The sequence below is a fragment of the Schistocerca americana genome, chromosome 1 (assembly GCF_021461395.2).
Source record: "Schistocerca americana isolate TAMUIC-IGC-003095 chromosome 1, iqSchAmer2.1, whole genome shotgun sequence".
NCBI lineage: Eukaryota > Metazoa > Arthropoda > Insecta > Orthoptera > Acrididae > Schistocerca > Schistocerca americana.
The window spans coordinates 950,460,737-950,476,217 of record NC_060119.1 but is presented as its reverse complement, the minus strand read 5'-3'; positions in this window follow the sequence as shown (position 1 = coordinate 950,476,217).

Here is a 15,481-nt window from a genome sequence, read left to right as displayed (position 1 = left end):
TCGAGGAAATCCGTGCTGATGAAAAGCCACCAGAAGAGAGATTTCGTACGAAGGGTTCTAAATGATGAGAGCTTGATATCTGTGAAGGAAGAAAACCTTAATGAAACTTTGACACAATAGTTCTTCAAGTGTTTTGTTAATAGTTTTGGTGCTGTAATGAATGACGCGAAACAGTGCCTGCGTTCCACTGAATGCAAAGTACGAGAATTGTAAAAGAAGTCTCTGGACTAGGCCATTGGCTAGCCAGGCCGCGAAATTCAATACAGAAGCACCATTGTCCGACCAGATGGCACAGAGACTTTCAAGCCACATGTCATGGATGCCTATAGAGAATCAGAGAAATTGCAGTATAAAAGCCCTTTTCGAAGAAAGAGCTGACGTAGTGAGCCTTACGCAAAACCCATTAAAGTTGCTTTAATATAATTCATTTGGTAGGGAAAAAAACCTGTGCAGGCCGATCAGGTGTATGGACATACCCACAGAGGTCCCACATTTTCAAAGAAATTGGGTTCTCTTCCTTGCTTTCTGCTACGAATTCATGTCTTCTTGGTCTCGAAAAACTCAATATCAGTGATATAATATGTCAACGAGTGGTAACAGCAGAAAATTATTAAGAATAGGAAAGGTGACTGTCTTATTATTATGTAAAACTACTGTAGGTTTCAGCAGACTATCTTACGTAAGTGCAGACTATCGTAGTTTTCCTATTAGTTTTGGTCAGTTAAAGCCGTAACTGTGTTACTTGTACGTTAAGTGTGTTTCATACCTGTCGGGCGTTGCCTCATTCCGATCCCTGCATTTGTGTATGCCATCAGTGTCTTACTAAATCCTCCTAGAAATCGGAATCTGTGAACCGTCTACAAACTGAGTGGAAATATACCAAGTTCCATGTAGCCTACAGAACACTCTCTTCTGCACAGTTACCCCCGGTTATTTAAAAATGTACAGCATTTGTTGCAAGATCAGAACTGTCAACGTTTGTTTCAGGTTTTGTTCGAAAATCGTCGATTTGCCTCGTGAAACGCAGTGATGTTGTAGCAAAAATTAAAAAAAAAGACTTATGATATAGTTCTAGAAAACTCAATTACATCAAAAAAGGTGAAATTTAAAAAAAAATGCAAAACAGAAAGATATAGGACATCGCTTCACTCCTTCGTCGAGCTTGTATAAAAAATGTTTCTGTTATTCACAAACTTGTTTCACAGCTGTTAGTAATAACAGGAAACTCTTGCCTTTGATCATAATGAAGAACAGTCCAGAGAGTACCAATTACTTCAATATTAATATAGATATTATTATCTTGTTGCATGTAAATTGTACTTGCAACAAAAGTAATTTATGTGGTGCATATAAGCGCTGAAGTTACGCCATCAACTGATTTTTAATAAGTGTAAAATGCAATTTATATTATTTAAGGATATAAAATAAACAGTGGATTAACACTGAACGATCTGCGGTTCTAATTATGTGCAAACAAACAAACGAAAAATACAGAGAACTCGTCGGTTCCCAGTTTCTCTCTCACACGTTGATTTATGTTTCTTTCCTCACCAATACTACCAATGCGACCGTAATCTAGGGTTGCCATACGCCACGGATTTCACGGACATTCCGCGATTTTAGGGTAAATGAAAACGTCCGGGCCGAAAAGGCAAATGTCCGCGATATTTGCTGGATTTGAAGTCAACTTCCGGTAATTTCAAAAATTGCTGTCTAAGAAGCATCAATATGTTATCTCTTTGCCTTCACATTATATAAAATTTCATAAGCTGATTGAGTACCAGATTAAGTTCCTTTCATCTATTCAAGGTTCTGAGAAATACGATTGGTATAAAAACAGTCAAATGATGACAATAGAACTTCGTGTACTGAATAATGTAATGAGTATTCTTATTTTTTGTAATAAATGCTTTCTTAATGAAGCAGTCTCTGGATCATTAATTAAATGCACTTTTCCCTTAGCTTATGCGCATGAGGACTCCTTATTCTTCTTATTTCCTTCGATTGGCTACGGTGACCGTAAGTTTTGTCCTGGTTTTGGATTCCGAGATTATGGCAACCCTACCGTAATTCTACCATTTACTATGTCATTTGCTTCCTTTACGGAACCGTAGATTTGGTAGAGGACACCTCTCACTATGAACGATATTTTAATTGAAAAATGGTTTTTCTATCATACGGCTACCTTCCATCATTACAGTTTAAGTCCAGTCAAACTGCTTGCGATCGTAATGAAACAAAAACGCGAGAACATACTGTAAAAGAATCTCTTGATGGAAACTTTGGAGGAACTGAAGCAAGACTGCACATAAGGGTCTATTAGGTGGTTTGATTATTATTTGCAATGTCTTTCCTCCTACAAATGTGTACTTGCCTGATTTGTACTGACACTGCAGTCCGCGCGAGGATCACTGATGGATCTTAACACATCGAAATAGATCGCAAAGTTCTTTAAATTGTACTAACTTGGCGTCTTCTCTTCCAGTAATAATCCCAGGTCAGTGAAAGGTAGGCTATAAGATTTGCTAGGCACACAGCAAAAACTACGTCTTTACTGGACGTTGGCCACTTCCCTGGCCACAGGAAAGCGTGAGACTCTTCACAGCCAGTGGGAATCATTCTCACTGGACATCGTTCGTGGCAACACGACAAAGCACGAAATGGGTCAGGTCGCTCATACGTTTTATGATTCAAATGTTGTCATCAGATTATTTTCATCAGTAGTCTGTAATGACTACTTTGATGAGAGGTCCTTCACATAGCTAAATGAAGGCGCTACTGTACTACGGTACTGTGGGTTAAACAACACAGTAGCAACCCTTTTTCGCCCACTCCGCTTCCATCAGTACTTTCTAATAACGTCAGCTGTCTGCTACAGTACGTAGGATTCTGTCATTGACCATAAACTAATTATAGCTTTCAGAGCTAGAAATGTTACGTTTAATTTTAGAGGACGGAGAGGAAAAGAGTGCAAAATTTTCAAAAAGTGAAAAGGAATATTGGCGATGTGATGGTTTAATAAAGCGACAACTGAAGAAGTTTTAGTATACGTTGGATTTGAAAGTAAACAATTACGTAGATTTATCCAGCTAATTACCAGAAACTTTTGCCGATATGGAGACACACTTATTATGCAGATGTTGGAAACCATTGAAACTTACGACATTACTTACAAACACTGTGTGCTTATATCTACTCAGAGTCAATAATATTTTGAAAGGAGGTGTGCCACTATTGTTAAGGTTGTGAGCATATATGGTACCTCTAAAAAGTCCTCAGTAGCATTTCTACAGCCGATTATTTAAACAGGTCTCTAAAATAGGTGACAAGAAATTCAATTACATAAGATTCGCCAAGTATGAAAGAAATTGTATCATTTACATGAGTCTCCATTAAACTTTGCAAGTCTTAATACTTTTCTTCAGTTTTTGAAATAGCACTCGTAATTATGTGCGAAATTCAACAAATCCCGAATATATATACAAGTGTTCATACAAGACTTTAACCATGAAGACTGAGAAACAATTTGTAAGAAAACAAAAGGAAACATGGCGTACTGTGCGAATCAATTTCTTATCTTATATAATGACGAAGTTACCGTGTGCCGTGCAGAACATTATAACGTACACGATATTCGTTAACTGCAGCCGTAGCACTCCTCTGTCGGCAATTTGAAAGGCATCCCTATTTTATAAATAACGTACAAACTACAACAGTTAATATGTGGTTTCACTTAAATACACTGTTGTTATGATGTTCTTTCACTGAACAATACAGAAAACTAACTCGTTTCAAGGTTAGTAAACGACTGAAACAACTCACTAACGGTTGCCAACAGTGACGTAAACGTTTCTACATTCTTAATGGAAAGCAAACTAATTTACTTGTGTAATAATCTTTGCTTCTCTGGATGGTGTGGAAAGCTACTGCAGATACACGTCTGTGTCATCTATATTAGATTCACCAGAACAATAACAACAAAATAAAGGGAAATCGTGCTTTACTTTAACCTCGTACGGTTTTGGGATGGATTCATGTTAGCGAAGTTGTTAAATTTCAGGCAAAATCATTTATTAGCTGTAACTCTCTAGCTAAAATTAGTGGACTTATGTTTATATGAATTTCTCTCTCTAATTTTACTTGTAGAATAACAAAACTAAAATTTTTGCATATATTCGCGATTGACACACACACACACACACACACACACACACACACACACAGTGGTCCATTGATCGTGACTGTTCCAAATATCTCACGAAATAAGCTTCAAACGAAAAAACTACAAAGAACGAAACTTGTCTAGATTGAAGGGGAAAACCAGATGGCGCTGTGGTTGGCCCGCTAGATGGCGCTGCCATAGGTCAAACGGATGTCAACTGCGTTTTTTAAAATAGGAACCCCCATTTTTATTACATATTCGTGTAGTACGTAAAGAAATATGAATGTTTTAGTTGGACCACTTTTTTCGCTTTGTTATAGATGGCGCTGTAATAGTCACAAACATATGGCTCACAATTTTAGACGAACAGTTGGTTACAGGTAGGTTTTTTAAATTAAAATACAGAACGTAGGTACATTTGAACTTTTTTTTCGGTTGTTCCAATGTGATACATGTACCTTTGTGAACTTATCATTTATGAGAGCGCATGCTGTTGCAACGTGATTACCTGTAAATACCACATTACTGCAAAAAATGCTCAAAATGATGTCCGTCAGCCTCAATACATTTGGCAATACGTGTAATGACATTCCTCTCAACAGCGAGTAGTTCGCCTTCGGTAATATTCGCACATACATTGACAATGCGCTAACGCATGCCGTCAGCCGTTGTCGGTGGAACACGATAGCAAATATCCTTCAACTTTCCCCACAGAAAGAAATCCGGGAACGTCAGACCCGTCGAACGTGCGGACCATGGTATGGTGCTTCGACGACCAATCCACCTGTCATGAAATATGCTATTCAATACCGCTTCAACCGCACGCGAGCTATGTGCCGGACATCCATCATGTTAGAAGTACATCGCCATTCTGTCATGCAGTGAAATATCGGTAGAACATTACGTAGGATATCAGCATACATCGCACCATTTTGACTGCCATCGATAAAATGGGGGCCAATTATCCTTCCTCCCATAATGCTACAATATATATTAACCCGCCAAGGTCGCTGATGTTCCACTTTTCGCAGCCATCGTGGATTTTCCGTTGCCCAATAGTGCATATTATGCCGGTTTAAGTTACCGCTGTTGGTGAATGATGCTTCGTCACTAAATAGAACGCGTGCAAGAAATCTGACATCGTCCCGTAATTTCTCTTGTGCCCATTGGCAGAACTGTACACGACGTTCAAAGTCGTCGCCATACAATTCCTAGTGCATAGAAATATGGTACAGGTGCAATCGATGTTGATGTAGCATTCTCGCCGGCCGGAGTGGCCGAGCGGTTCTAGGCTCTACACTCTTGTGCCGCGCGACAGCTACGGTCGCAGGATCGAGTCCCGCCTCGGGCATGGATGTGTGTGATGTCCGTAGGTTGGTTAGGTCTAAGTAGTCCTAAGTTCTAGGGGACTAATGACCTCAGATATTAAGTTCTATAGCGCTCAGGGCCATTTGTACCATTTTTGTAGCTTTCTCAACACCGACGTTTTTGAGATTCCCGATTTTCGCGCAATTTGTCTGCTACTGGTGTGCGGATTAGCCGCGACAGCACCTAAAACACCTACATGGTATCATCATTTGTTGCAGGTCGTGGTTGACGTTTCACATGTGACTGAACACTTCCTGTTTCCTTAAATAACGTAACTATCCAGCGAACGGTCCGGACACTTGGATGATGTCGTTCAGGATACCGAGCAGCATACATAGCACACGCCAGTTGGGTATTGAAATCACAATAGCCATACATCAACACGATATCGACCTTTTCCGCAATTGGTAAACTGTTCATTTTAACACGGGTAATGTATCACAATGCAAATACCGTCCGCACTGGCGGAATGTTGCGTGATACCACGTATTTATACGTTTGTGACTATTATTGCGCCATCTATCACAAAGCGAATAAAGTGGTCCAACTAAAACATTCATATTCCTTTACGTAATACATGAATATGTAATAAAAATGGGGGTTCCTATTTTTAAAAAAACGCAGTTGATATCCGTTTGACCTATGGCAGCGCCATCTAGACGCCCAACCATAGCGCCATCTGGTTTTCCCCTTCAAGCTAGACGAGTTTCGTTCTTTGTAGTTTTTTCGTTTGATGCTTATTTAGTGAGATAATTTGCCCTGTCACTACCAATGGACCACCCCGACATAATCACCATTTCTATCGATGCATTTTTGTAGACGCTATGGCAGTTTTTGTATGCCCATGTCATACCAGCTCGCTGCCATGCTGTTCAGAAAGTTATGAACCTTTTCTTTCACCTCGTCGTCGGAGCTGAATAGTTTTCCGGCCAAATGTGCTTTTAACTTAGAGAACTGGTGATTGTCACTGGGTGCCAGGTCAGGACTATAGGGTGAGTGGATGATTATGTTCCACTGAAACTGTTGCAGGAGAGCAACGGTTTGCCGAGCGATGTGTGGGCGAGCGTTGTCATGGAGAATGTGTATGCACTTGCTCGACATTCCTCTTCTCCGGTTCTGAATCGCCCGTTTGAGTTTTTCGGAGTCTCACCGTACCTGTAAGCGTTAATTGTGGTCCCAGTGGGCATAAAGTCGACCAACAATACCCGTTTCCGATCTCAAAAAACGGTTGTCATGACTTTATCGGCAGTCTGCGTTTGTTTGAATTTCCGCATTTTTGGCGAAGAAGGATGCCGCTACTGGCGTGATAGTTGCTTGGTCACTGGTGTAAAGTGGTATGCCCAGATGTCGTCACCCGTGGCAATTGTATAGAGAAAGTTGTTTGGCTGCAAGGCGGTGAATAAATGCCCAGGAAGCATCAACTGGTTTCCGTATGTCGTCCTCAGTCAGCATGCGTGGCGCACATCTTGCTCACACTTTCCGGTAGTTCAACGTTTCCGTTAAAATTCTGTGAGTGGTGCTTCGGGAAACCTCAGGAAGACGGTCTCCCGCTCCTTCGGTCCGACCAGCTGCAAACTCTCTACACCACTTACGAACATTTTTGACATCATCGCACGACTCACCATACACTTCCGTCAATTGGCGATGGATTTCTGTCGGCGCAATGCCCGTTGCCTTCAAAAACTGAATAACTGCGTGCAATTCGCACTTGGCGGTAACATCCAACGGGAGCTCCATTCTCAACGGTTGCCAAGCCTAGATTGAGCGCCTCAGTGCGGTATGAGCATGTTTACACACAGCGCGTGGAGCACTCTTCGTGACAGTGTGACCAACTGCCACACAAACAGAGATTTATAGTTATAAAAAAGTGGGAGACCTTACTTTTGGGCTTACCCTCGTATATACATACTTACTACACGGCATACGGTAACTACGTCATTGTACTTAAAAAATCAGAAATTGATTCGTACCGTACACCATGTTTCCTTTAGTTGTCTTAGCAGAAAATTGTTTCGCAATCTTCATGGTTAAAATCTTTCATGAACACTTGTACGTTGCACTGAATAATTAGAATTTTATCCGCTCTAATTGTCTTGTTCATTCATTTCATACGTATGATATTCTTAGTATGAAAGATATTCTTTCTTAGCGTGGACTCAAAGGCGCATATACACTGAAGAGCCAAAGAAACTGGTACACCTGCCTAATATCGTGTAGGGCCCCCGCGAGCACGAAGAAGCGCCGCAACACGACGTGGCATGGACTCTACTAATCTCTGAAGTAGTGCTGGAGGCAACTGACACCAGGAAACTTGCACGGCAGTCCACAAACTCGTAAGAGTACGAGGGGATGGAGATCTCTTCTGGACAGTACGTTGCAAGGCATCCCAGATATGCTCAATAACGTTAATGTCTGGGGAGTATGGTGACCAGTGTTAGTGTTTAAACTCAGAAGAGTATTCCTGGCCGGCCTGTGTGGCCGAGCGGTTCTAGGCGCTTCAATCTGGAACCGCGCGACCGCTACGGTCGCAGGTTTGAATCCTGCCTCGGGCATGAATGTGTGTGATGTCCTTAGGTTAGTTAGGTTTAAGTAGTTCTAAGTTCTATGGGACTGATGACTTCAGATGTTAAGTCCCATAGTGCTCAGAGCCATTTGAACCCATTTGAGTAGTCCTCGAGCTACTCTGTAGCAATTCTGGAAGTGTGAGGTGTCGTCTTGTCCTGATGGAATTTCCCAAGTCCGTCGGAATGCACAACGGACATGAATGGATGCAGGTGATGAGACAGGATGCTTACGTATGCATCACCTGTCAGAGTCGTCTCTAGACGTTTCAGGGTCCCATACCACGCCAACTGCACACGCCCTACACCATAACAAAGCGTCAACCAGCTTGAACAGTTTCCTGCTGACATGCAGGGTCTATGGATTCTTCAGGTTGTCTACATACCAGTACATCTGCTCGATAAAATTTGAAACGAGACTCGTCCGACCTGGAAAAATGTTCCATTCATCAATAGTCCAATGTCGGTGTTGACGTGCCCAGGAGAGGCGTAAAGCTTTTTTCGTCATCACGGGTACACGAGCCCATATCAATGATGTTTCGTTGAACGTTTCACATGCGGGCACCACCACTGAAATCTGCAGTAATTTGCGGAGATGTTCCACTTCTGTAACGTTGAACGATTCTCTTCAGGCGTCCTTCGTCCCGTTCTCACGGGATATTTTTCAGGTCGCAGCTATGTCGGAGAAATCATGTTTTACAGGATTCCTGGTATTCACGGTACACTCGTGAAATGGTCGCAGAGGGAACATCCGCACTTCATCGCTACCTCTGAGATGCTGTATCCCATCGCTTGTGAGCCGATTACAGCTCCACGTTCAGACTCACTTAAATACTAGATAACCTGCTATTGTAGTAGCAGTAACCGGTCTAACAACTGCGCCGAACGCTTGTTACCTTCTATAGGCGTTGCCGACCGCACGGACGTATTCTGCCTGTTTACGTGTGTCTGTATTTGAATACGCATGCTTATACCAGTTTCGTTGCTGTTCCACTGGACAAATGTACTTCGCATTTATCAACGACTTGTATGTAATAGGTTGTGCATTTGCACGTCCGTAATGGTTCAAATGGCTCTGAGCGCTATGGGACTCAACTGCTGTGGTCATAAGTCCCCTAGAACTTAGAACTACTTAAACCTAACTAACCTAAGGACAGCACACAACACCCAGCCATCACGAGGCAGAGAAAATCCCTGACCCCGCCGGGAATCGAACCCGGGAACCCGGGCGTCGGAAGCGAGAACGCTACCGAACGACCACGAGATGCGGGCGCACGTCCATAATGTTTCCCAGCAAACTATTAGGTGATGTAGCAATTAGAATATGTTTAGCAAACACAAGCTTGTCGACAATATCATCATTAAATTTCGCATGTACACTTTTCCAGTATAGTTTCTCCGCTGTAATTAGATTTTGGGAAGCCTATATACGACACAAGACACAATATTGTAATTTAATATGCTCTTTGTAATACATAATCATATTTTTATTGGTCAGTAAGGAAAATATTTCACTGACATACTCTTTTCATGAAGATCAACTCTGGCATCTACATTATTCGCTGGAACCACAGAAGAATGTGAACTACAATATTTTCTGATGAATACTCGTGCATTTTTGTTTATTTAATTTACGACATTTTTCCGCTTGGAGTGTCAAAACACAAACGCTTACAGCTCCTCAGATTTAAAGCTTAAGTTATCCTGTAAGCGTTATGCCTCTGAAATTTGAAAGTAAGTTTTCATAAAGCAATAATTTCTCTTTCATGTAACATTTTCATTCACGTATACGGATTCTGGCAGTTCATCCAGCAAAAGAATTGTTGAATTTGTAGGTCGTGGTTTGTGGAAGAAACGGTCCTAGCATATGGCCAGAACCATTAGGGAAAGAGAATTTATTATTCATTTTATTATATTATGCATCATATTCAACTGACAGAAGTTCTAAACCGTTTTAGCTCCCAGGCAGATTAAAACAGCACGCCTAGAATCTTGCCGTTCTAGAAAATTACCAACTGAGTAATCCAGACACGACTAACGGCTCTATCCTCAGTGCTTCAATTCCAACACCATCCCGCTCCTACTTCCCCAACTTTAGACGTCTTGGATTCACGTCACGCTCCAGCACGCTGTTATAACATGCCAGGAAGTTTCTAACCAACGCCTATTCCTCTGCAACTGGATGATTCATTCGGGTTCTAAAACCATTAATAGTAAAAATACGCAGGAACTACTTAAAAAAGTTGCGAAAGGTTTGATTAACCAATTATTACATGAAGTAGAATACAAGAAAATCTACAGTGATATATTTCCAAGGAACACGCTGGATCTGTAGGAGAGCCTACTAGCATCGACTCACACTTCCGTCCCTCGCTCACCTAACGCTCTGTCCCCCAAAAGCATGACGGTCTCTCTCCGCAGGCACCCAGGCTTACGCTGTGCTGGGTAGAGCTGCCGCTGGCTGTACAACACCCAGCAAAGCCACAACAGCGGCACGGCGTCAGAGTGAACCCGCAGCCAGCCACGAAAATTAATCAAACCGCTTTAATTAGGGTAATTGTTCAGTATGCTAAAAACCAAACGCACATTACTCTTTCTGTCTGCCTGTAAGCGGCCATAAATATCTGCAAAACGAGCCAGCGTATTCAACGTGAAGCAGGGAGAGAAAGTCTTACGGAACATTTCTCTGCGGTACCAGTGGGTTTAATTAGCTCTGTAGTAGAAGGCGCTGTTGGGTAAATGGTTGAGGCCGGGCAACTTAAAAGACATCTAAAGAGAGCGCAGGTATATTTTAACGCTTTCACAGAAGTTGCTCCAAGCGAAAATTGTGTGAAGCCAATTTCACTTTATTATAAGGGACTGAGGGAAATAGCAGAAGAAGAAGAAAATCTCTTGCAATTCTTGATGTGATGTTAACATTATTTTTGTTACTCTGTATTAACAAAAGAGTGTCTTATTGACACCTCATTCTATCAATACCTTTATTTAGGGTATTTTTATTGTCCCTAATTTTTGTATGATTATTATTTTAGAAAAGGATCTTCATCTTCAGTATGTACGCTACAGTTGCGCTCTTTACATACCATACTTTTATTTGTTAGACGAATCAGAAATGGCTAATGATGTTGACTGTACCATCACATGTAAAAGCGTCATATGTATAATACAATGAAATAATAAGCAGGTAGTTGCAAAAAATAAAATAAAATAATTTCTGTACCGGTTTCAGCCCTTAGAGCCCTTCTTCTGAAGGTTATAAATATCGCATTATTTGCGAGTATCAACAATTAAGTTCATGCAGCAAAGTGATTTGGTCATGTGGTTCATAGAGTCTGCACAAAATTAGTATAAAGAAGGAAAACAACAAGTGCAGGCATCGTGCCAGAACAGGAGATAATCATATAAAGCGACTGTTCTGGTATGATGTCCGCACTTTTTGCTCGCTTCTTTATATTTCACTTCTTTATACCAAGTTTGTACAGACACTACGAATCACATGTCCATGGAATTTCGCTGTATGCATTTTATTGTTGACACTCGCAAATAATGCGATACGTATAATCTTCTTAAGAAATGCACTAAGTTCCCGAAACCGGTAAAATTGGAAATTTGTGGTAAGTTATATGGGACCAAACTGCTGAGGTCATCGGTCCCTAGGCTTACGCACTACTTAATCTAAGTTAATCTAATTTACGCTAAGGACAACATACGCACTTATGCCCAAGGGAGGACTCCAACCTCCGACGGGGGGAGCCGCGCGAACCGTGGCAAGGCGCCCGAGACTGTACAGCTGAAACCGGTACAGAAATTAAATTTCCTTTATGCAACTGTTTGCTTATTATTTCATTATATACCGCTACATTTTCTGAACATATATAAAATACTAAAATGCAATATGTGTAATCCAACAGGTTTCTCTCTATGATGTACAGTTCTTTGGAGCTATTTTCTACCTTACGTTTGTGGTGTTGGGATTATTTTGTAAATAACGCTTCGTGTATGTGCTTTATTTTCTGGGTCGGAAGATGGTCATCACCGACCGAAATTAATAACGTGATTACAAACAAACATTCTGGCCTAAGACTGGAATTATAATGAGGCAAAACGATCTTCATTTGACGGATGGGTTGACATATCTCACGACTTTATAACAAAAGTCTATGCCACTACACGAATCATGCGGCTGAGATACATATTATGTTGCTTGGAGCAGCTGTGTAGTTTATACAGGGTGAGTGGCCTAGGATGTAACACCGCTCGTATTTCGTGAAACATTCGAGATGTTGAAACAGATAACCGAGATACTGAAGCAAGTATTTTTTATAATGGAACGATAATAATTTTTAAGGCGTTAGAAAGATCTTAATTATAAGGGTAAAACAATATATTTCTTACCAATGTTGTCGCTAAAACGCTTTGCAAAACCGTTCAAGAAGTAGGCTAAAAAAGTGAAGACGGTTGGAATCACCTATTACGGCGAAACATCGCCAAATGTGTCCTTATGTGAGTCTGCGTCGTTGTAAGCAGCAGACAGATGGGCCTAGCTACTAAGATAAAACAAAGCTCCTCTTGGTCCCAATTAATGAAAAATATATTAAGCGTCAGCTACGATTGTTGTAAATAGAACTATATAATAATTTCTTCCATATAAGAAGTACGTCCAAATTTCTCACGCATCTCAGTGTTTATGACGTTATGATTAAAATTTTCTCGGGGTTCAAGCCGCGTCAATTTCAATCAAGTCCTCGAGCTTTCGATGGCACTCTCCACCATTTTCATTCGGAGTGAAACCATCGACTTCCGTGGCTGGTAGGGTTCTGCACTTATATAGCCACGACTGCGGCCTCTGGCATCAATCAGAGAGGGCCGAAACGAAGCGTGCGTGGAAGGCCAATTGGACAGCTCGCAGCATCCCCGCCCCGCCGCGGGAACGAGTGGCGTCGGGTGGCGCGAGGGGCCGGAGTAACGTTCGGAACTGCCGCTTTCGCCTCCCTCCAAGCGTCAGTGAATCGTCGTTACTTCCTTTCGAAGTCTGAAGCCCATCCGCACATCACATCTTCAGAACTACGAGGGTGGGTCAAATGAAATCCTTAAATTTGTAATAGCAAATCGAAATTTCCCGCCGTTATCCTGTAAGTTGGTAAGCGTGCTACAAACAGTGTGCAGAATGGCCTGTAGATGGCAGCATAGTGCAGATGCACTCATAGCGTCGCATAATAAGTATAAATATGGTCGCCCCACTTGCGACTTGCACCAAGGAAGAACAGCGTTCTGTTATTCGGTTTTTGTGTAGTGAATGTGTGAAACCGATTGAAATTCATCGACGAATGAAGGTTCAGTACGGTGATGCCTGTTTGTCACAGCAGCAAGTCTACGGAGTAGGAAGTTCGCAAATGGTGTGACTTCAGTGGAGGATGCTCCTCGTCCAGGTCAGGCACAACGAGTTGTGACTCCACAGAACATTCCAGCAATTGAAGCCATAGTGAAGGAAAACCGCCGAGTTACACTAATTAACATTACAGCATGTTTACAGATTAGTCATGGGTCAGCACACCACATTGTGCCTGATGTGCTCTAGTTTCACAAAGTATCTGCAAGATGGGTACCACGGCAACTGACTCCTGAAATGAGAGAACGATGTGTTGATGCTTGTGAAGAACTTCTTCGGCACTTTGAACAAGAAGGTGATGACTTCCTTGCAAGAATCGTTACTGCGGACGAAACCTGGATTCCTTTCCACCAACCGGAAACGAAGAGAGCAAGCAAGGTCTGGCGCCATTCCTCATCACCAAAACCAAAGAAGTTTCGAATAGAACCATCAACAGGGAAGGTTATGCTGACTCTTTTGGGACGAAAAAGGCGTCCTTTTGGAGCATTACGTGCCTAGAGGGACCACTGTCACCAGTGCATCATACACAGATCTCCTAAAAAATCATCTGCGGCCTGCAATCAAATCAAAGCGACGTGGATTGCTGTCAGCAGGTGTCCTTTTGCAACATGACAATGCAAGGCTCCACAATGACCGTACAACAGTTGCAACAATCACAGACTTGCATTTAGAGTGTCGTCCTCATCCACCATACTCACCAGACATTGCCCCAAGTGATTTCCATGTTTGGACCACTCAAAGACGCAATGGGATAAATGAAGTTTCGTTTTGATGAAGAGGTACGCCACGCGGTGCATGAGTGGTTGCGCGGACTACCACAAGATTTTTTTTCTAAAGGTATTTAAGCACTTTATAAGAGCTGGAGGACTTGCATTGAGCGTGGGGGAGGTTGTGTTGAAAAGTGACCCAGCTTTGTACCACTTCTGCACAATAAATAATATTTTAAAAAAATTTAATGTTTTCATTTGACTCATTCTCTTATGTGCCATGTTGTTGTTGTTGTGGTCTTGAGTCCTGAGGCTGGTTTGATGCAGCTCTCCATGCTACTCTATCCTGTGCAAGCTGCTTCATCTCCCAGGACGTACTGCAGCCTACATCCTTCTTAATATGCTTAGTGTATTCATCTCTTGGCCTCCTTCTACGATTTTTACCCTCCACGCTGCCTTCCAGTACTAAATTGGTGATCCCTTGATGCCTCAGAACATGTCCTACCAACCGATCCCTTCTTCCAGTCAAGTTGTGCAACAAACTCCTCCCCAATTCTGTTCAATACCTCCACATTAGTTATGTCCTCTAATCTTCGGTATTCTTCTGTAGCACCACATTTCGAAAGCTTCTATTCTCTTCTTGTCCGAACTATTTATCGTCCATGTTTCACTTCCATACATGGCTACACTCCATACAAATACTCTCAGAAACGACTTCCTGACACTTAAATCTTTACTTGATGTTAAAAAATTTCTCTTCTTCAGAAACGCTTTCCTTGCCATTGCCAGTCTACATTTTGTATCCTATCCACTTCGACCATCATCAGTTATTTTGTTCACCACATAGAAAAACATCTTTATTATTTTAAGTGTCCCAGTCCCTAATATAATTCCCTCAGCATCACCCTAGTTAACTCGACTACATTTCTTATCCTCGTTTTGCTTTTGTTGATGTTCATCTTATATCCTCCTATCAAGACACTGTCCATTCCGTTCAACTGCTCTTCCGAGTCCTTTGCTGTCTCTGACAGAATTTCGATATCATCGGCGGACCTTAAAGTTTTTATTTTTTCTCCATGGGTTTTAATACCTACTCCGAATTTTTCTTTTTGTTTCCTTTACTGCTTGCTCAATATACAGATTGAACAACATCGGGGAGAGGCTACAACCCTGTCTTACTCCCTTTCCAACCACTGCTTCCCTTTCATGTCCCTCGACTCTTATAACTGCCATCTGGTTTCTGTACAAATTGTAAATAGCCTTTCGCTCCCTGTATTTTACCCCCGCCACCTTT